At 34.9% G+C, this 23,268-nt stretch overlaps 1 pseudogene across 1 annotated transcript; it reads right to left on the reverse strand.

Moving 5' to 3' along the window:
• Window positions 1-2,390: 2,390 nt before the first annotated feature.
• Window positions 2,391-8,533, reverse strand: LOC147510122 (temperature-induced lipocalin-1-like; annotated as a pseudogene). Its single transcript, XR_015218756.1, has 2 exons — window positions 7,996-8,533; window positions 2,391-2,838 (listed from the first exon to the last, which is right to left on the reverse strand). The product of XR_015218756.1 is annotated as a temperature-induced lipocalin-1-like (transcript).
• Window positions 8,534-23,268: the final 14,735 nt, after the last annotated feature.

A 23,268-nucleotide genomic window follows, 5' to 3' on the forward strand; every position in this document is an offset into this window, starting at 1 on the left:
TAAGATTATTAAGAACAACTAACAATCTCCACCTTAGACCGAAACTGGTTTAACCGAACCATCGACTTTGTCTCACTAGTCAGGCTTGAGATCTCTCACTCAAGACTGATATTGTCCCCAACCTTAGCCATCACTTGGCTCAATCCTCAATTGGACCTCATCTAAGGTGTGGGGTTCTATATCAATAGAAGTGTAGCTCCATTGCTACTTGATGTGGGATCAACAAACTTCAATATCTCCTTACATGCATATCCTTAAAATTGTTGGGAACAATTATCTGCAACAAGAACAAACTATGAATACAATAAGGCTGAGGTACGGATCGGTACGCTCTTTTTAAAATTGTTTCGCGTCTGTTCTTCTTTGTGCAGACAGACCATGCCAACCTCCAGGATACAATAGCCACAATAGATCAATCCTCTATGCCTAACTACACTTAAACAAAGAAGAAAAGATGATGAATGCGAAATTGATTTGATTGCCCACAAATAGAGTTTTCTGTAACTTTTTAGATTCGATTTTGACTGCTCTAGTGAATCCTATTTTATTGGGTTAACTGATACAGTTACCCGTTTAGAAAGGAGCCCACAAGGTTTGGTAGTTTCCATTTCCAAAACGGAATCTATTATGTTAACACAGTTTTTTCCAAAACAGTTTTTTATTCAAATAACATAACAATTTCATCCTCTGGTATTTTTTTTTTCCTAGTGGAAGATAGCCCTTTTAATAGAAGTTGGTACTCTATTCGCGTCTCCCAAATTAATGGCACCTTCTGTAGCCGACCAATTAAGCAAGGCTTTCTACTTCTCTTACCTGGGAAACCAATGATCAGATAGCAATGGCTGAGGCTTAACACAACCACAACATAATAATAACAACATACATCTTGAAAGCAATATTCACCTATAACCTGGATATGATTTATATAAAGTAAAACACAAGGTCGACAAATTAATTTTTTGCAATGATCAGATAGCAATGGCTGAGGCTTAACACAACCACAACATAATAATAATAACAAGATGCATCTTGAAAGCAATAATCACCTATAACCTAGATATAATTTATATAAAGTAAAACACAAGGTCGACAAATTATTTAGCGAATCAACAAGTAGACAGTAGATTTTGGGCCCCGAATAAATATGGATCATACACAATACTGTATATAAATCAGCTTATTATAAGATGCTTGAACGGGTGGATCTAGATCTCATTTATGAGAAATGGGAATTCAAAGAGGTGTGGAAGCTCAATGTCCCATATAAGGTACGGTTTTTTATTTGGCAAGGTTCGCAACATGTAATTCCGACAGCTGATAATAACCTTCACATGCACCATTTCGCCACTCGTGAATATTGTGCTCTATGTGGATTTGAGAAAGAATCTCAGATTCATTTGTTCGTGCATTGTTCATTTGCGCGGTCTTTATGGTTTGGGGTTGATATTCACCCATTGATTTACACAGCAACAACAAGTTCATTCCATGACTGGTTGGTTGAAGTAGCAAGAAGTGTGTCGAGGCTACCAGAAAAATAAAATCTATTAACTAAAGTGGCCAGTGTACTGTGGAACATTTGGTTAGCAAGAAATGAGAGTAGATTCACCGGGGTCAGGGCAAATCCTGTTAGATCCATTTTTAAAGCATTCAATCTGATTGATGATATGATCAAGATCATAAATGATGTTTTAATCAAGAAACCCACACCTAGCTCTTTTGAAATCCAAATTGCTTGGACTCTTCCTTGGTGACACTGGGTCAAACTAAATACAGATGGCTCAGCTTTGGTTGCTCCTGGACCTGCAGGTTTTGGATGTGTATTTCGAGGAGAGGATGGAAATTTCTTATTTGGAGCGGCAGTACCTATTCCAATAGCTGATGCTATGGTTGTTGAATTCTCTGCTGTAAGGATTGGACTCAAAGTTGCAATGTGCTTAAATTTCCATAAAATTATAATTGAAACAGATTCAAAGTACGTGCATCAAGTTATCTCATAAAGGGAAACTAGAGTACCGAAGGCTATCGAATCCCTTGTACACGATATACGAGACATAATTACGATGATAGATGAGTACATGATATTGTGGAATTACAGGGAAGGGAATTTTGTAGGCATTTGCTAAATGAGCGACCAACCTTGCTGCTAATCAACAATGGTGGGCAAATCCTAATATATACATAGGGATGATGTAAATGCGAATAAATTTATTTCCTTACCATCCTTATGTTCTGCTTGGTGGATGAGACCACCACAATTTGTTGTAAATAGCTTAAGACGCGATATGCAGGGTGTGTCCACATCCCGCATTGTTATGCAATAAATAACTATCTTTATCCAAAAAAAAAACAACAACAAATTATTTTTTGGTAAATCACACTGGTCGAGTTGGTCGAACAAATGATATGATACAATTTTCATATAGCCTGGGAAACCACTTCTATCAACTTCAAAGTTCAAACATCTTAACTATTTTCTTTAAATTTGAATTCCAAAACCACTTTAACATCAGAACTATAAATAACAACCTGAAGTTCTTAAACCAGTCAGTCATACTCTTCAAGATTCTAGTTTAAACCCATGAAATAAAATACAATATTGGACTTTATTAACTCTCGGATTTGGTTCTTCCATCATGTCTTATTTTACAGTAGCTACTTCCCAAATATTGATTTGATCCAGCAGATACCTTTAGTGTCTTTAGGGGCTTCATCTGCCTCTGGTGGAGGGTCAATCTGTGCTGTTTTATGGAGTTTCTTCACATCATATCCTTCATCAGTGGCCCTCTGGAGTAGCTGATTGTAAATATCTTCCTCTAAATGAGGCTTCCTGCATAGGATCTGAATAAGAGCATAAAGTTTAATAATCATGACCAACAAAACTGGTCTATAATATTAACTGCAAGAGAAACAGAGAAAGCAATGAGAAACCAAGGCATTTTTTGTGAGCAGATTCTTACTGTTGGAATAAGGTGAGTTTCTGATTACTCAGCTAACAAACAGGAGAACACAGACAATAGAAGTGTCTTTAACTCTGCTCCTAGTATAAACTTCACTCTACTGAAATGACAGGATTACATGGGTCTATATAAGCACTTATAAACATCTAGATTCATAACTTGACTCTTAGACTCTAGATACTTTAATTGCTACATAGATGCACACATCAATACTAGATTCTAGAAACATCAATACACTGAATTTGTTTACTTTCCAACACCTCCTCTTAAACCAAATTCTCTTTGTTAGTAATCAAATAGACTAGTTTCTATGGAAGAGAAGAGAAAATTCAAACTAGACACCACTTGAAGGACAAACACAGACATCTTATATAGACTATTTCATATTCCTTATATCATAGAATGATTCTCCATGTATATATATAGGCACTTGGGGATCTTTCTAGGTTTTCATTAACTCATTGGAAGAGTTCCTAGACACTACATACATGAACCAAAATAAAGTCTTAAAGACTTCTAGGCTTTGACCATGATCACAAAACACCTAGATACTTCTAGTACATGCAATCAACTTTTAGTTAATCCCTCCTCCCCCCCCCTAAAAAAAAACTTAATCCATTTCAACTAACTAGTCCAAGCAACACCCGACTGAGATTTTCGACCTTCCAATGTTTTGAGAAAATACCGACAACTTGATTAAAAGACCTTCTGCGCTTCAATTGAACATTAACAAAGACATTCTTCTTTTTGTACTTACAATTTACTTTCCAACTCTTCCATCCAATGGTTGTTACAGTGTTGAGTTTCATGATCCATATTACAACTTGTCATTCCCTACAACACTTCAACCACAAGTGCTCTAAAACACTTAGATATCTTGGTTTTGGTTTGTTCATGCATTGATTCACCACATATGCACTAACATCACTGCTGGGATATATTTCTAGTGGCAAACTCACTCCTTTAGTCATTGATTGTCCTGCATTTTGTTCCATTTCACAAACCATGCCTCGATTCACATCCATAACATCTGAATTCAGTAATCTTACCTCATTTGTAATCTTGAGTTCATCCTTTGTGGTTTTCTTTCCAAAGATAACATCAAGTGTTCCTTCCACGAATTGGATCGTCTCCTGATCCACGTTTTTATGCTTATCTTGGACATCATTTTGAGCTGTCGTTGCCTCTATGCGTTTCATGTCCTCAAGAAGTTCGTATCCATCATCGGGTTTCCATCGGTCATTCTAAGCAATTGGCTATTGGATATGGAAGAGGGTCGGTCCTCAAGAAGTTCGCCATGGACAAATGCCTCTTCACTCATCAGCTTTCCACCATTCTCCATGGGAAACTCGAAAAAATTTCCGGTAACTTCAATTAGTGCAATCTGTTGACTTGTGTTTTTCACCTCTGCAGAATTTTCAATTTGTTCTTCATTCAAACTACTCTTTGATGTCCACTCATCGTTTATGTATTCACCTTCTTCAAATTGCATACACAGAGACATTTTCTTCATCTTCATTCTCAACTTTAATTCCTTGATTTTGACCAATAATAATTTCAACGTTACTTTTATAATCTTTAAGAAAAATCTCGAGGCATTCTTTGAAGATTGAGCATACGCAATTTTCTTATAAATTTCAAAATTAAGAATCTAGTAGTTGATGGATAAAATACAAAACTTTACGATCTTTCAGTTGATTAGCTTCCAATATCTCTATTCGTTCTTGAGGAACACTAGTTTCACCCTTGGGTTCTTCAAATCCTCGTTCGACGACCTCCCATAAGTCTTGAGATTAAAATAAGACTTTCATTTTAATCCTCGTTCTTTCCATCAAACTTTTAGATGGACATCAACAAAAACTCACCATTCTTCATCCGCTACCCAATCCTTAAACTTCATGGCTCCGATTCCACTTTGCTAGTTATCAAGTAGACTAGTTTCTATGGAAGAGACGAGAAATTCGAACTAGACACTTGAAGGACAAAAACATACCTTTTATAGACTTTCATATTATTTACATCATAGAATGACTCTCCGTGTATATATAGGCACTTGGGGATCATTCTAGGTTCTCACTAACTCGTTGGGAAAGTTCCTAGAGACTACATACATGAACCAAAATAAAGTCTTAAGAGACTTCTTAGCACATTGACCATAATCACAAAACACCTATATACTTTTAATATATGCAAACATTCATTAAGTTTAACTTCCAACACTTAGACCCAGCCAATACTCGATATAGGCAATTAAGTAACAAGCCATACTGCCCAGAAAATTTAGATTTTCCTCACAACAATAGCAATTACAAATAAAACGAAACTGAATCCAATCTCAAAGACGCAAAGTCAAATAATCAGAGAGAAGTTTTACAAAGTAGAAGAAACACTCCCACGAAGTAAGAAGCTAGAGAAACAAACACCAACTTCCCTCAGATCTGGAAATAGCAGAGGATTACTTGTGTGACCAACTTAGTGACACCTCCTTCTTACCATGCCGGCCTAGAATGAAGAGATGCCTTGAAATGCACACGGAGGCCTGTTAGAGTTCTAAGAGGAAATCTCTCAAGGGGATTTAAGGAGTAAGCCACAGGAAGCTTCTATTATGTAAACCCCTATTATGTTTCTTATATATTAGAGTGATACAAGGCCAAAACTATCTAAGGCTGTATTCTCTCTCTCTTTCCCCGCCAAACTTCTTTACCAATCACAACAATAAAATTCCACTTGGTAACAGAGCTCCAAACTAATAACTAATAACTGATCCCTTCCTCTTCTTCTGGATGGATGACATGGTGGAAAATCTGCAGACATCACGAAAGGGAACTTTTGCTTTTCCCCCCCTTTTTCTTTGTCTTTCGTGTCTGCCACCCTTCTGTTTAGGAATGGTGTGGCTTCCAGGAAAATGAACTTCAATAAACTAAATATAGATCAATTATTTTGGATATGAGTCTACAAAACTCAAAAATCCAAAAAAGCTGAAAAAGAATAAAAGTAGAAAAAAAAAAAAGATAAACGCAATCTCCTAAAGAAGAATTTACTTCAAGCTGGTACCATTGTTGTGCACGCCCATTTTTCATGACTCAAGAACCAGTAGAGCCCAGACCATACTACATACAACTTCAGAGCTCTAAGCAAACTGAAACAAATGGCAAATAAGCTAACAAAAAAATAAAGTAGCTTTAGATAACCTACTACAAGATAAAATAAAAATAAAATAAAATAACCAAGTGGATCCTTAATAGCTTCCTGAATTTAGAAGAAACCAACAATAGTTTGGTATGAACATAACACTTTAGAATTTGAAGAATGCTTGTGTCCAAATGAGCCACCAACACATAAAGCAAAGGTAACTCTGCAAGGAGACACAACGAAAGGATAGATGTCTCTTCCAAAGTACTACAACTTGCAACCAAACTCCAACTCAAATTCAACTCAGTAGACATGTTTTCTGAGTTCAAAATCAAGATTATAATATAGGAATTCACAGTTAAAATTGGCTTCTCTAAATCGCCATTTCCTGCCACATCAATTAAGACTAGTATACTGTGATGCAGTGTTCGTGAGCGAAGCGGAAGAGAAATCACGAGATGATGAAGGAGAATGAGAGGGAGTAATATGATCACGAAGGAGAAGTAATCAATAGCTATGAATGTGGAGAAGGAGAAATAGAGGAGCAATTTGAGATTGTGAACCAAAAAAAATCTCAAAAGGAAGGAAAGAAATTGTGAAGGAGGTGCTCTAAATGGAGAAGGAGAGAAAATAAAGAGAAGATGTCAGACGGACATTCATTATAACGCTTCCATGTGTCCATATTATTTTTTACCCCTACGCCAAGAGCTCGCTTCGCTCATGGACTATGAAGAACATCCCTTCTTTTATTGTTTTTAGAAAAAGAGTGCTACACGGTACAATTTATCCACTAAGTTCAGACAAGCTAAAGAAACACATAGCACCAGCACTCCCACCCACATAGCTTAGAAAGGGAAATAGCTCATCTGCAAAACAGGGTGGTGACAGGAGAGTCCTGATATGGGGCAAGTTTTGCAAAGAAAAACACCTTCCGCCAGTTTATTCTATCCAATAGGTAATCACCTTTTTTTTTGTTTTTTTAAATAATAAATAAAGCAAATCGTTGTTTTAATGAAAAAATGGAAAAGTACAAAGTACAAGGAAATACAGAGTACAAGATCTACCATCCTAATAGACAATAAGACAAAAGAGAGCTAATAAAATTTAAAATGTAAGTATAAGGTGATCAACTGGAATATAGTCAACACACCTTGCTTGCTTAAGAATGTAAGTATGGCTCAAAGCAGATAAAACTGAGTTATAACGTGTTTTCAGATAAAAGAACACCACCATATGTACAGGATTAAGCGAAACAAACAGTACAACCTTTAACTCTTTGGATAGGACCTATAGGGCCCCACTGACATCTGTCTGTGCACAGAGTCATCGATTTGAGTTTTTAGAAGATTCATTATCAAAAGAAAATTTAGAACATATCATCCTAAAGAAGATATTGATATTTTGGTAGTAGGATCATTATAGAATTAGTATAGCACCGGATTTTATTAATTTAATCTTACCAATCCAAAAAAATTAGTTCCTCAGGTACAATTAAGTTCCCCAATTTGGGTACAACAACAGATTCCATTATCATGGAGAAATATGAGCTATTGTGGATAGTATCGACACAATGGACGATATAAAGACCTACAATAAAATTTCTACCGATAATAAGCATTTTGTATCAGGATGCCCCAACAATAAAGAAGTGGAATAGAGAGAGAAGAGATAACAACACCTTTTCTAATTTAAAAAAGGAGAAGATGAACTCAGCATCATCATCAAGGAAGCTACCATCTAATAATCCAGACATAATAGACAGTTTAACTATATAAACGCAATGAGATCCTCAAAGTAATATATAGATGAATAGTTTGATAAGCATGGAGAGATCACATGCAGAAACAAGCGGTATAAACAAGGTATGGCAAAACATAAGGTATTTGGAAACAAAAATTTGACGTACCCAAAGATAGTTCCTAGAAGGCTGACCAATCAAAGCATACTGATAATGATCATCAATAAAAAGAAGCCACTAATCACCAACAACAGGAAATATAGGCAAAAAAGGTGGCACGTAAAACTTCACTTTAAGCTTAGCCTCATCACTATAAGTGTCAGCCTTGTACGAAGTCCCTTCAATATACCCTCTCTTTCCATCACTAGCACTAAACGTCTCGTTCAAGACGTTAACAGTACCATCATCTTTCAAAGTGTAAGTGGCTCTAGTGTTTTTGCCATCTTTGGGTTGGAATCTTGATGGAAATGAAGCTATCTCGTACCACCTTCCCATGTATCTCTTTATGTCTAACCCCTTCACTACTTGCATCTCTTTTTTTTCCATTTTTTCTTCTTGTGATGAGTTTGAGAATGATAGATAAACAGAGATTTTTATAAACAGATTTTTTCGTTGATAAGAGTCATAAGACTGACCACGCGTGTAGGCCATGCGGTGAATAGTTGATGGAATGATTGATGACGGACGGACGCACACCCAATTGATTTTTTAAAGTTCCATTTCTACAGCACAACAGTCTTGATTAGTTCTCTCAACTTACTAAATTATAACGGAATACATAGTCATGCATGTTTTTTTTTTTTTTTTTTTCGTTTTAACCGACTAACTTGTAATAGGAAATTAGGAATGTAATGGATGAGTATTAGCAATGTTCCCTTTCTACTTTAAGTGGAAATTTTATTGCTAATCCTACCTACATTAATATCGGTTCTTCCAAAATGCTCATAGTGAGCCACCTCAGCAAAGTTTTTAAAATAGTTCCTACTTAAAAAGTAATTACTTGCCTTCTTACCAAAATAATTCAAAATTTGGTGTCTTCTTTAATTTAATATAAGTCAAAATTGTCTTTTCATGTGTATTGGAAAAAAATAAAATAAAACTATGTCCGTTATTTCAATTCTACGTCCGTTATTTCAATTCTAATAGGGGTGGGTGGAGCAATGGGCGGCAGGCTTTCTTAGCCCCTAAACATTTAAAGCCTTTCAGCTTATTAGGGGCCAGGCCACCCATTTCTAAAGTCCCCATAGGGACGAAAGTCATAAGTCTAAATTTCAAGCCCTCGACCCTACCCTAAGCCCTCTTTTAATTGTTTTAGGGCGGCCTATATATTTTATTCTTTTTATTTGTCAGTTTTAAAACTCATTTATATTACAAAAAAATTTCAAAGATTTGCAAACTCAAAGTCCCACCACTTTGAAATTTGAATAACAGCTAATCTAGTAATAATTCTTGATAAGTCCAACAATTTAAAATGCATATCTACAATCTAATAAACTGAAGTACATAGAGACTCATATTTATATTTCAAAATTACAGTTAAAATGCACAAGACACATTTTGGAATGAGCTTTCACTGACATAAATCCGTTATTTCTTGTACTCAAATCTCACCAAAATTACATTTAGCATTGAAGAACATAAAGACAAATAAGAGTATGAAATGAGTTTTTACTGACGTCAACCTATTTTTCATTAGGCTAGTGCCCAGTGCTCATTATTGTTCTTGGCGATTAGGTTAGACGGGGAGTTGTGAGGTGTACGTGAGTTGTGAGATAGAAACAATTAAGTTTACAAGTTTTTATGATATAAGACAAATTATTAGAAGTACCCATACGGTAAGTGATAAATTACAAAGGACAGTGTTATTTTAATTGAAAATATGTAACAAGGAGTTGGATAGTTTTAGTTGTGTATTTTATAGTGAAATTATAACTAGGGCTTGGTTAGGGTCAGGCCTATGTTTCAGAACCTTAGCCCTGACCCTGCCTTAGAAGGCATTAGGGCCGGGTTAGGGTCGTTAGGGCCAAATTCCCACTCCTAATTCTACGCGCATGTGCTATTTTAGTAATTATCAAATAAAAAAAGAACCCAACCCTTCGTTAAGCGTAACCTAACCGTCTTCTTCTTCTTCTTAACAGAAACAAAACTCCGCTCTCTTCGTGAAACACCCCAAACAAAAAAAAAAAAAAAAAGTCTCTCAGCTGACAGTACTTATCTCTGCACCAACTTTCTTCTTTGGTGGTTCTGATATTCTCTCAAGTGCTCACAACCAAATTTTAGCAGATAAGAAATTCGCTGCAGATATATATAATTTTTGTAAAAAAAATGTTATTATTTATGTAAAATCGGCTTTTTTGTCTTCTAGTCCATACATTCTAGAATTATGTCTATTTGTCTGCCTGGTGATTTGACTAATTTTGAAGTTTTAAAATTGCACTTAAGAGTCCTGAAGCAGAAATTTGTCCAAAAGAGGGAATAGTGTGTTTGGTCAAATTGATATCTCTATTTTTTGTACATCTAGGTTTCTTTTCTTATTCAGGAAAAACTTTGCAGAATTTTATCCCTTTAATTTACTAATTATTCAGCTTATAAAGAGAGAAGTGATGCAGTCTAATTGGATAGGTACACATTTTCTTCCTATAAGAACTTTAATTCTGCAAGTGTTTGAAGGTATGCCTCTATGTCATTCATTTTATTTTTTTATTACATTCGTGTGTATTTTTGGGTTTTCTAGTTTTCCATACTTCACATTGCGTGGTGCTTGAGAAAATTATCTAGGCTGCAGTGTTTATATTTATGGATTTGAGCAAATGATTGTTATGATATTGTACTGTTAAGTTATATAATTTATTTTAAGGTCGTGAGGGAATCAAAATTTTGGATTAATGATTGTTAAATCTGTGTCCTTGAATATGATTCCATTAATCTTTTCTTATTTGGCTTTGGCCCTACTTTTAACATCAACAATTAATACGCTAGACGGGTGCACATTGATAGCCAAGGAAATCGGATATGGGTTGTGGATTATGAAAATGGGTGATGAATTAACAACTCTGGACAACGGTAGTACTTGAAGAGTGATTAACTATTGTTATCCATAATTTTCCGAAAGAAAATATGCAAGTTTTTATGCTGAAAATCTCTTTATCATCTTTTTTTTTTTTTTTTTTTTTTTTTTTTTTTTTTTTTTTTTAATTTTTTTTTACCCTTATGATTAGCATTTCTTTACAAACACTACAAGAATATTGAGCATTTGCCACAGCTATAGACCGTGCTAAAGCCCTTTTGCCACGGTTTATATCGGTTGCATGACCGTAGCCAATGTGCCTGTGGCTAAACCTTTGCCAGAGCTCTTGGCTGTGGCTGAAGCTTGGTTTTTTCCCACGGTTTTGGACCGTTCCAATGGCCATGGCAAATAACCCTTTTGCCATAGTTGTCAACCGTGCCAATTCTTAGAGGAACGGTGGGAGATTGGTTTTTGTATTGGCTCAATAGTTTAGCCACGGTTCTAGGCCATGGCAAATATTTTGAATTGGGTAAAAAACATATGATTCCAGTGCCTTTATACAACACCTGCAATTATCTACAATTCCATTCTAACCCACAAAAGTCATAATTCTTCACAATTTAACATTTCATTACACAAAAAAAAAAAAAAAAAAAATGGATTTTTTAGACTTTGGTCCTAACAATAGTTGGTTTATTAGGGTTTGGTCAAGAAAAGCTTGAATATTAGGGTTTAGTCCTAGTTTTGGTTGTTGACTGTGGTCAATCTGCTTGTATTTTTGAAATGACAATAATATCCCTCGCGTGCAACATCACATGAATATATAAGTTAGACTTTGATACAAAAAATAAGGTCATCTTCTAGGACTTGGTCCCTACTATTATTTAATAAATTAGAGTTTAGTCATACTTGTCAACCATTAAAAAAAACCAATTAAGATGAAGAAAAGATATTTAGAAACTATCATTCATCAAAAACTCATTTTCATTTTCATCCCTTTCAAAAACAAGAGAGAGAAAGAGAGAAAACAAAAACAACGAAGATGAAGAAAAAGGTGCTGCAAAACCAGAAACAAAAACATCATATCTCCAATTTTAAACTTCAATTTCGATCTCAAACCTTTCAACACCACTTCATCCAAGAAGAAGAAATCACCTTCTCTTCTTTTCATCAAACCAATCATTTCTCCATCGAACAAAACATTAGTAACAACAACAACTATCTCAGATCTGAAAGATCTTGTTTCTTCTCGATCTGATTCTCTTAAGCGAAGTATTGATCTCTATCATTCTAAGATTCTCAAAGAGTTCGAAGCTTCTCATTCGAGACTCTCTAAAATAATCAAGATGATATTTCCTTATGTCAATTGATGATGAAATTTTGTTTGATTAGATGATTAAATTATTTTGTAGCTTGAGGTTGTGTTGTGTATGAATTTGATTGGGGTTTTCAGTGATAAACCAAACTGTTTGACACAATTGACGTTTGATTTGTTATACAACAAGTTCACTCGCTGGCAACCCAACAAATGATAGATGAAGCAGACAAAGAATACAAGAGGGTATCTGATCTCATCATGACAAATGAAAATGAGTTTTTGATGAATGATAGGGATGAATGATAGTTTCTTGAATCTGAGCTAGTGACGACTGATGAGAGTATAGTATTTAGAAAGTATAAAAATCAGGACGTTTCAACCTTAGATGAGTGAAAAAGGAAATGTTCTTGAAGACTAATTTGAAGTTCTTGTTTTGTTTCGATAATGATAGTATTTCAAGCCAATGCAAAACAACTTTAATGCGTTGAGGCAAGTTTTCGGTGCCGGCATAGGCAGTCCCTAAGCAGTGTCTGGAAAGGAACATTTTAACTGTTGATCTTTAAATCACATCATCTATCCTAAGTTCCGAACATAATCAAATTCTTGAAGAGTAACAATTTTTCATAACTCTTAAATTGAACCCAAATACAATTTCCCATATCATTTTCCCAATAGTGGGTTTATTAGCCTTCTTTTTCACTATCTTCCATATCAATGCTCCTGGTACTGTTGCTATCTGAGACGATTTTGAGGGTTTTGATATGATTTTGGGAGATTGGTTTTTTTAATGGTTGACAAGTACGACTAAACTCAATTTGTCAAATAACAGTAGGGACCAAGTCCTAGAAGATGACCTTATTTCTTGTATCAAAGTCTAACTTATATATTCACGTGATGTTGCAAGCGAGGGGTATTATTGCCATTTCAAAAATACAAGAAGATTTACCACAGTCAACTCAGTTGACTAACAGTCAACAACCAAAACTAGGACTAAACCCTAATATTCAAGTTTTTCTGGGCCAAACCCTAATAAACCAACTATTGTTAGGACCAAAGTCTAAATACCCCAAAATAATATAGTACTCTTTAATAAATTTGAAAATATTATTAGGACTCCCCCAAAATATATATGAAAACATCACCATATAGCGCCCTAACTCGATAGACTATATTCCTAGCCATTTAAATAACACCTCAGCTTCTTTGGATCAAAGTCCGCATATTTCGGTTCACTTTTTGTATCTCATCATGTTGGAAAGTAGGCTTGCTTTGAAGATATAGCTACAACCATATAAACGCAAAGCTTGAACTACACACCTTCACACAAAAATTAAGTCAATATGTAAGATTCAGTCATCATCAAATAGAAAGATAAATTGTACAAAGTGCTAATAAATATTTGTTTAAGAATTAAGTATCACAATCACAAAAAGTTAGTTTGTTGGCTTCTCTAGATAAACAACTTGGCATACATCTGAACACCATTTTCTCAATTATGAAAGATTACCTGATTGAGTAGTTTCGAATATGATATATCCTCGACTCCAGTTGATGATGGAAGAGATGACATGTGTTCATCTATTCCTCCAACTACCTGCAAGAGAGAAAACAACTGGAGTTACAAACCTCTACAAGGATTAATTTCCTAGACCAGTCACACCCATACCATTATTAGACGTATGGATGGAATCTCAGACAAATAAAATTATATGTATGTGGCACAAGCAGAGGGTCACAAGCAGGCCTTACGGAGTTACGGTATTCAATGTATGTGGCACACAAAAGATGACTTTTACAAGCTTGATTCATAATAAACTTAACGACATGTGGACCTGAATATATTGGGAATTATAGAAACAAAAGAAAAACAAAATCAACTGAAGGTCCACATATTAGATGCTATAACATTAGTTTGCATGTAAGAAAAAAAAACATACCAAGGGTATCATATAAAGGTACCAAAATGTAAGAATACAAATAGCAAGCATGATTAACAATAATCCACTATGGTATGTTTATAAAATATAATCCAATGCTAGCACCATGTTAACTAATGTAGTCTGAGAACAACTAAGTTCTATTGGTTCTTTACAAAGTCTATTTGCATGAAACATGCATAGAATCAGGAAGAGTAAGCCTAATATCAAAACAAAGTACAAGAGAAAAAACCATGTTCCAACACAAACTCACTTTTGGTATCCCATGATACATAAGACCAGATCCTATTGCTGATCGTGCAGTACTTGCTTCTCCATATGTCATCCATTTGTACCTTAAGTGCAAAGTATAAATAAAAATCAGTATAAAGATCGACAGTATAATTAAACTAGTGGTCTTGACGAAATAGACTGTAAAGATTATAGATTAGTGTGTATCATAGGGAGGTCTTGACAAAATAGACTGTAAAGATTATAGATTAGTGTGTATCATATGGAGCTGTGTGATGATGATTTTGAGAATAAATGTTAGGTGCAATCTACTTCCTAGCTAAGTCTCAAATTAGCCTTATACAAGAACCACCCAGCTACGTTTATTAGCCTAATCAAGCCACTATTCTTTTTTTCATGTAAGAATGAGTGTGAGCATTCCCACCGTTGTTATCAGTATCAAAAGCAGCTATATATTGACTATCAAGGGAGGATGAGCTCTGGGAATTCTACGGATAAGTAATAGGCAGCCTGGGCGGGGGGTGGTTCGATTAGAGTGATACATTGATTGAAGTTATTGGGTAGGTCATTTGTCTACTAAGTGTTAGGAAGGTCCTTACTTTCTCTATCCCCCTTTACAAAATTGCTAAGTTGCCCATCAAGAGGAGGTAAGAAGTAATTACATTCTTTATGGAAGTCAAGACTAGCTAGGTATCTGTTTCTCTATCTGTCTCTACACATACATTAGCAAAAATAAAACACGAAAAACTATGAGCCAATATTCTATAGCCTTAGTGAGACTAAGAAAGTACCGAGGTGGCTTCTCTATTCATGTAAGTATATGAGCTGCTACTAAGGAAACAAAAGTGGGAAAATAAATTGAATTAAAAAATAGCAAAAGTGAGTTACAGGACAGAGAAACAAACCCCTTCAGTCATCTTCTTGCTTGAGAACTTCGAGATGCTATAATTTGTTAACATATCTACCCTTTTTTGTTGGTTACATTTGTTTCAGTCATCTTCTTGCTTATGAGTGTAACAAACCAACTTTGGAAATGAAAGAATTACTTAAAATGGGACATTAACAAGAAGTTAAACCTCCCTATTTTAATATGCTCAATTAAAATCACTAACTGAATTTATGACACACTTTATGATCTAACAATTTGGTAAGACGGTAATGCTCTAATGCATGCAGGTAAGTTGTTTAATGGATTAAAAAGAAAGGATGGCCAAGCTTCCTAGCCATATCAAAGTGAATGGTGGTTTTACTAAACCAATTTTGATGAGCACCTAAGAAGTACAAAGTAATACTCACACAAAATTGTCATGCAAAGTTCCAACTTTAGGATGGTCAGGGTATCTACTAACAAGCTTCAAAGATGAGCATGCTAATCTGAATCAAGACATGATTTGTTAACCAACATACACAAGGAAGCAGTCGACTTACCTGTATACCTTCCATTTCCCTGTATGTAGTTTTTTCTGGAAGAACCAAACTGTAATCCTGCTCAGCTTAATATTTTAATAGTAGGCATTTCAATAATCAAACACGCATTGCTAAAGCAGGAAGGATTATAGCCACAGACTACTATTAAACAAGAAGAGTATTCTTACCATAGTAGATCCTATGCAATACAAAATATGAGTATACAAATAACAAAGAACAACAAAACCTAGAACCTTGCAAGAGCAAATGCTCAAGATGCAACAAAGCCGTTTGTTCTCTTTTGCTTTTTTGCTTTTTTTACACCTGAATATGTAAACAGAAGGTTTCCCCACATCTAAAATTTCAGCCACCACCTCCTTCCTTGCATATATGCATGGCCACCTCCTACTAATATACTAGCATGAGGTGTTCGCACCCCACATAGCCCCACCCATGTCACTTTATCTACTATCCCTTGGGCATCCAATACACGATGCTTGCACACCAAGCAAACCAACTATTTACTACTAAATACAAGCACAAGTAGATCCGAGTGTACCACAATCATGCAACTTAACAAAATTTTACCAAATTAACAATAAACCAAGTGAATCAAAACAAAATTGTAATACATGTAAAAGAACTAATAACTAATACCCATCAAGCACAACGAGACTTGCAATAAACAGTTTTCATTCTAAAATGAGTATGCTTTAGTCGAAAATAAAAATACTACAATACCCCAATCATATGTAGAAAATTGTCAATTTCCTTTAATTAATTTCTAGATTACTATAAGCTCCTCCTTAGCAGAATTTGTAAATTAAAATGATTATGATTTTACAAAACAATGTATCAGTAGAAAGGATGCCTCATTAGAAATAAAAAATTGATATTCTTATAATTGAGGTCTTAAAACACGACAGTGACCAAACCTTAAGCAAAAACATACTTCTCTTACAACAATTAAAATCAAAGAACCCTAAATTAGCACCTAACATCAAAATAAGTAAAGAAAAAAAACAAAAATATATATAAGAGCGCAATCGAACCTGGTCCTCATGACTCTAGCGTGTGGGGAAAAAATTGATGTTTTTCCTCGATCTTCAACCTAGGTGAGAGATAGAGAGAGAGATGGGGGAGAGGAAAGTTCTAGTAGATAAGAGAAGTGAATAAAAGAGAAGTATTGTTTATAGAGGAGAGAGAGAAGGAAGACAAACATTGTTGTTGCTTTAGTATCGAGTTTTCTTTCGAACAACTTGAGTCTTCTTCTTCGATTTTTGATAGTTGTTTCGTGGCTACTCTTTATTTTCACGAGGGTTTCATGAGATCTTAACGGACATCAAAATCCAATTCTAATCCAACGGTGGGCGAAACAAATGGACACATCCGTGGCCAAAATGGGAACTAAACCCCAACTGCCCAAACAATACCCCACGACCCACGACCACTTAAAAACTTGGCCACGGCTATGGGTCGTTGGACCCTGGCAACAGCTGATGACCGTGGCTAAAGCAAGGTTGTACCTGTGGCAAAAATTCAATTTTCTTGTGGTGAAATTATTTTATGATTGTTCTTATGGATAGCCATGTATAAATATAATTTGCTTAGCCAAAATCGTAGATATAGTTTATGTATATAGAGAATTGTTTCCTGCTAACCAGTTTTAGAACCAAAAGGTATAATTCCCACAATGAAGTAGCATCTGCCTAAACTTTGTTAATTACTCAACACTATTTGAATGTTACTTGGAGCTATAACTTTGTGAATAGATATAATTGAAGCCTTTATAACTTTTGTCAATAGTTAGAAACACTTGGCGATATAATCGAAAGTCTATTCCTTGGAGGTATTTCGAATATCACTTAATGGAATTTTGTACAAAGAAAAATCTCAGGTATATGTCTCAATAAAATAAATTGATCTCTATTTTTTGTACATCTAGGTTTCTTTCTTATTTTTTGTATATGCTTTAAACTATTAATTTTTCAATACCATGTAATAATGTATCTCTACAAACAAAGAGCTTTATGTAGATGCCTGATTCGTTTCCGATATGCGCTTCCATTCGATCCAGCTACATTGAACTCCTAAAAAGCGCATAAGGGGCCACCCACCCTTTACCCTTAGCTTTCAAGTATGGATCACCCCAGAGCTTCGGTTATGCACTTATGTAATACCGTGTTTTAGATTCATCTATGAATTATCAAGGCTCCGCCAAGTATGTTGTTTTTATGCCATTATGATTTTTTAATTTTATTTTTTTCCAGGCAATCTGAAATTGCTATATTGGTATAATAGGCAAATGGAGTATATTGGGTTCTGCCCTATTTTGCAGATAGGAATATTTTGTATGCCACCTTCATTGATCATTCCACTTCACAATCATCCAGGAATTGTATTGAGCAAACTCCTCTATGGTTCATTACATGTAAAATCAAATGACTGTCTTGATTTGCTTGGGCCTGCTGATCCATCATCTCACTTTCGTTGCAGCCTAAGCTTGCAGTAATGCTGGAATGGTTGAGGTTGGGTGGATTGTGTTCCAACTGATGCAAAAAGAACATGGAGTTAAACCAGGGTTGGAGCATTACACATGCATGGTAGATGTTCTAGGACGAGTTGGAGAACTAATTGAGGCCTATGATTTGATCGAGAGTATGCCCATCAAGCCTGATATGATTGTTTTGTCTAGGGAGCATTGTTGGGAGCGTGTAGGAATCATGGGAATGTTGAGCTTGCAGAAATAGCAGCCAAGAGTCTGTATGAACTTGATCCTGCAAGTGCTGGGAGCCGCTTGCTGTTGTTGAACCTATATACCAATGTTAGGAAGCGGAAAGATGCAGAAAAGTTGAAGAAGATGATGAAGAGTAGGTGACTTAGAAGGAATACATGATGCAGTTGGATAGTGCAGGATATGTAGCTACAGAAAATCTGATTGCCATAAACAATAACATAAATGCATAATACATGTTAAGTGGTTAACGGACACATATTTTAAGATTATGATCCCTATCCTAACTTGCTACTAAGCCAACTATTTGAATATTGCCCCAGTAATACGTTTAATGAGGAACACTTTGATTTGACTCAAAGAAGTCGGACAATGTTTTCTAGCAGGTTGGAGCATGAAAGGTGTATGGAAGGAAGCTATTTGAATGGCAGCGAATGCACAAATCATGCCTTAAAGAGTTAAGAATAATAGCATTACTACCTTACTACTGATGAAAGTAAGGACCAACTATCCAATGGGAAAGAGAAAAGATTTGGGCAAGGGCTCAAATAGGATAGGAAAGATGCAAGGGAGAAATAGTAAAATAGAAAAATGAGATGAAGATCAAGACAATACTGATGCTCCTTGCTTGAAAACATCATATTTTGCAAGTAATGTAGCTGAAAATATACTTAGCTTGCACCAGATTTTTCTTCATAGTATACTAATCTTTGATTTTAAAGTAATGGTTTTATTAGGTTCATAGATAGATCAATCAGTTAATATAATGACTATTGTATTTTCACTCTCTTAAAACTAATCTACTTATCTTTGTACTTGAATGAGTCCATATCAATTGCCATTGATACATTTATATGCACTTTTTTTTTGGTTGGATCATTCAGTTGTTGTTGAGGCTGTTTATTTATATTGATACCATATTAGTTGAACCATTAATCTGATAAGGTATTCAATTGGTCTAACTTTTTTGGGGTTTGTAGTATTAAGTCCATTTAGTACAAATGATTGTATGGCTCAAGAGGTAACATGATTGAGTATGTGGAAGCAATGGTGTGTACTTTGTATGAATATTATTAAGGAAAGTAACATGTATCTACAGGTACGCTCATGATGGTTGAAGACTTGAATTTCTTATAACCTACTTGCACTAATATAATTACAATGGTAGGACGAGCTTATTCCATCTCTCTGAAGATTTCTAAGACTTTGCACTTTTCAAAGCCAATCATGTCTTCCAAGAATACTAATTTATAGGTACCAAAATGAATTTTTTTGATTGGTCGAAATAGTAATCAAAGGCAACAGATTAGCAGGGTGCATGCCGATATAAAGAGGCAAATTGGTCAACTCTCTATGTGTAGGTTTGCAAGACAGTACATACATTAGTGGACTATGGGGTTTATATATATATAAACATTTGATCATTAACTATCAATGTAGTAGGCACACTTGAATAATATGCTTAAGCAAATCAACTATTAATGTAGCAAGCCATCCACAGGGTCTTTATACTATTCGTCCCTTGGTTGTGATTGTGCATACATGAATTTCACCTACAACTCATTTACTCATTCCTCTTTTCAGCCACGCGCAATTGGTTTTTAATAATCTCTTTCAACAATATATCACTTGGAATATTTCATATGCTTTTTCATGTTTAATATATCCATTTCTACTTCATATAAAAATAAAAATAATGATAAAACAAATAAATGTAGCAAACCAAAAGTTAAAGGTCAAGCTTTTAAAAATAGCAAACGCGGCCACAGGCCGGGAAGCAAATGTTTCCCACTCGAGAAGTATATTGAGCATCCTAATTTATTAAAAAAAAAAGAAATTTGATTTGCGATATATAGTCTTGGTTCGGAGCATGAGTCTTTTGGAAATATTCCTTTATGATGTTTTTTGGGTACGTTACTAACATTATGGATGAATCTGTATTGTTGCCTCTCAAAGTAACAACAACATTTATTTGTCTGCATACTGATGATATTACTATTGCTAATGAAGTTGTTAAGAGGCTGTCAGCAACCCACCTCAAGCTTAGAGTGCATAAACAGCTTTTGCAATAAGAATAGCTCCCCTTGATTATGTATTGCCAAGATTATTGTGTTTTTTAATTGTTAGATTATTCTTATTCTTAGTGTAATTTATTTGCCTTGATTTAGTTCTGGAGGGGCTGTCATAGTCTCATAGGCACATGAAAGAGGACAGCAAGTCATCCAGATCTCAAATATTGCTTTATTTATGGAGGATGTTTTGATGCTTTCAAATAACAGAGCATCGTCTTGGTTGGCATAATAGTTGTACAGTCTAGAGGTATGTCATGTCAATGATGTAATAGTGATCGGTATTACTCTAACATGCATTCTCTATACATACGATTTTCAAGAGAAGGCACACAGAAGTCGTCTTCACAAGAAAAATATCAACAGAGATCAGGTATGTTTCTTTCCATTCCTTTCAGTTCATCTAAAAATAATTAAATAGATAAATTTTTACACTTGGCGTTAATGATGGTGTGTTATTATTTGTTACTAATTATTACTAATTTAACAAGAAATGTATAGCAAGCCTAGCCATTGGCGGGCAGATTTGCTATTATGCCGAATAAATCAAACAATTGGCGAAAATGTTACCACGTGTTCATTATACAAATGGGCTTATGAATTAAGCACATCAACCAAAATTAAAACCCTGAAAATTAATAGGCCAAACATAATAGGTTTTGAAATAGCAGGCCCAGCCACAGGTCGGGTTGCATGGCTAGTGATAACGAGTTTTACAAATAATTAGGACAAGTGTGCAATAAGTTATGCCGCAAGTCCTTTCTGAATATCAAATCTTATCCATTATTGTTTGGTTTATCCCGATTCATACTTTTATCAATCTTTCTTGTCATATTAGTTGATTACGTGTACAATGGTTGTTTTGGTGTTGTAAATACATATGAAGGTTATTTGTCATTGATAATTTGTTTCTATATCAGCTAGCATAATCATCCTGGATAAGGTTTCTCTCTCTCTCTCTCTCATTGAAGTGAAAACTGGTATAAAAAACTCACGACCTCTTTTTATGTCTCTGTGTTTGCCATTTGTAACAAAGACTATTTTATTTTATTTTTTTGCTTTTTCTTTCTTTTTCAGTTATTCCACTACTACTTTCCTCTACCCACAACATCAACGTACCACTCCTTAATATTCATGATTGTCTCTCTTTTCATCTCTCAGGTATTAATTTCATTATCTTTGATATCCCATTTTAATTTCAATAATTGATTTTGATATTTGTGTGAGTTAGATTTATTTATTAGGGTTTGATTTTGTTGTAAAAAGTATAGCTGATCAAAACATAATCTCCACCCCAAATTTTGAAGATCTTATTATTCTCTCGACTCGTCATGTTTACACATATAAAAAAGCAACGACAATCTAGGTCTCTAGTTCTACAACTAATGCCCAATTGGGTGAGTCATTTTTGTTTATTGTTAGTAATTTGAGTTATGCAAGAATTATATACTGGATTCTAACAGGTGATTTTAACATGTTGTTAGTAATTTGAGTTATGCAAGAATTATATACTGGATTCTAACAGGTGATTTTAACATGTAATTTGGATTATTTTAGAAGCCTTCGCTGTTAAAACCTTCAATAAAATCGCAAAAACCAAGTTGTGATTTTTTCTGGCCGACAAAATCGTGTTATGTCCGTGTGGAGGTGTTCTTTGTAAGGTATTTGTTGTGGTTGGGAATGAAAAAAAACATAAGACAACGATATTGTATTTGCCTAAGATCAATTGTGGATGACAGAATTGTAAGGAATAAATTGTGCATCATTTTTTTTTTTAATTTTTAATTTTATTTATTATTAAACATGTCTAGTTAATTGAGCTGGAAACTTCTAACATTTAACCACAGGATCAATCATGGGGTTGTGGGTTTTTTCGTTGGTTTGATACAAGAACACCAACCTCAGAACAAGGGTCCAGTTCTACATTTGAAAGGTGTGAATGAACAAGGGTCCAATTCTACATCTAAAAGGGGCCTACGTATTCTTTCAATGACTAATTCTATGGTACAAAATGATAACCACGAATTTGCTAAACACAATATTAATGCATAAATATTAATACCTAATCTAACAAACACGTGTTTAGATCAATACTCTACTCTCTCTTTTTATACTATCTACTCTCTCTCTCTATATATGTTTCGACCCCCACCTACGTGGCAAACGTCCATTAGTAGGGGTCTCTATTTTATTCATGTAATCAACAGGGCTAAAGCCTAATTCGCAATATCATGGATCAATGTACAGGCCCATTAACTCATGTGTCTAAGGCTGAACCTTAGCCACATGGCTTGCCACTAATATACATTGATTTATGTCCAGATTCATTTCTTATCAAAAAGATAATTATCAGTTGACAACAGATTCTATCACAATTACTCAAGCAACAAGATTACTTGAGCTACAAGGACTCTCTACTCTACCTCTATAAATACCAAACTATTTTTCATAAGGAACTACGTGGAAACTTGATCCCTAGAGAATAGATCTTGGGTACGTAGGAAGCCATTATTTGGTTCAGTTTCATCTCCCCCAACATCAAATTCCTCTGTTTCTTAGTGTGTTCTTTACCATTGCTCTCGTTGTGTTGAAGCAGTTTACTGCCGAAACATAATTGGCGCCGTCTGTGGGGAACGAGAATTCATTATCACGTGAAATAATCAATATGGTAAGCACGAGAAGTAGACCAAATAGTCAACATATTCCTCCTACTAACAAGAATCGCAACCCTCGAAATT

This window comes from Coptis chinensis, chromosome 3 (assembly GCF_015680905.1).
Source record: "Coptis chinensis isolate HL-2020 chromosome 3, ASM1568090v1, whole genome shotgun sequence".
Lineage (NCBI taxonomy): Eukaryota > Viridiplantae > Streptophyta > Magnoliopsida > Ranunculales > Ranunculaceae > Coptis > Coptis chinensis.